Here is a 1,021-nt window from a genome sequence, read left to right on the forward strand (position 1 = left end):
ACGTAACGTGCCGCGGAAGATCCGCGCCAACTTGTGCGTGGCTGCTTGATTAATCGTCCCCTTTCGATCGAGATCCACCAATCTATGATCTCGTCTATAAATTAAGCGCCAAGATTCTCGCAACACCGCGCTTCCTCTTCTCGAATTTTCTCTTATTAACCAGAAAAGATCTCGACCTCTTCTCAACATATATATATATAGTTAGGAATTTTAAGTTTATTTTTTTAAAAAGAAATTAATTGATTCAACTATAAATCTATGATTTATTCCACAGATTTCTGAACATTGTTCAAAGAAAATTGCTGGTCGTTTTCTAATTAAACTTGATTAATTCGTCCTGGAAGTGTTCATCAAGTTTAATTCCTAAAGATGGAACAGTTCATGATTTACATCTGTTGATGAAGTAATTAATCGTAAAGGAATTCTTATTGGAATAATTACTCGATCATCAGTTTCTAATAATCGGAATTGATTTAAATTTCTTTAAAAAGTAATTTAATATACAGGAATCAAATTCAATATTGTTAAATTCAGGATATTCGTATGATCATCGATGATCAATTGATTTAAAAAATGGATTTACAATTTCATCGATCAAATATAAAACTTTTAACGATGGAAAACGAATAATTAAAAGAACAAAAGTTCAAATAATTTCGATATTATGATTTTTTAATAAAAATAAATTTGAAAATTTATTTAAAAATAAATCTCTAATAATATAAATTATTAATGAATAGAAATTACAATAATAATAGTTATTACTGAAATAAATCCTTGGAAAAACGTGTAATACCATTTCAACGATGTTTCGACTCGGCGGAGGGGGAAATCGGATTGGGGAGGCACGCGAGCACACTTAGCCCGTTGTTTACGAAGCTATCTCGTTAAGGAAGTATTTGGAAGCTCGTGGACATATCAATGTTGCGTGCGCTCGCCAGAGCACTAATTATAACATACCGCGCGAGGAAGGGTCGGTATGCGAACTATGCGCATACCTAAACGCGCACGCACACGTCCC

General features: G+C 33.2%; 1 long non-coding RNA gene across 3 annotated transcripts in view; it reads right to left on the bottom strand.

The window, feature by feature from the left end:
- Positions 1 to 582, bottom strand: part of LOC102676259 — a 16,346-nt gene extending 15,764 nt beyond the window's left edge. For all 3 annotated transcript variants that reach the window (XR_420631.2, XR_420635.2, XR_004150570.1), the window contains exon 1: positions 250 to 582. This is a non-coding gene — a long non-coding RNA (uncharacterized LOC102676259). The remainder of the gene's footprint in view (positions 1 to 249) is intronic.
- Between the last annotated feature and the right edge of the window lie 439 nt (positions 583 to 1,021).

Source organism: Apis dorsata, unplaced genomic scaffold (genome assembly GCF_000469605.1).
Source record: "Apis dorsata unplaced genomic scaffold, Apis dorsata 1.3 scaffold_28, whole genome shotgun sequence".
Lineage (NCBI taxonomy): Eukaryota > Metazoa > Arthropoda > Insecta > Hymenoptera > Apidae > Apis > Apis dorsata.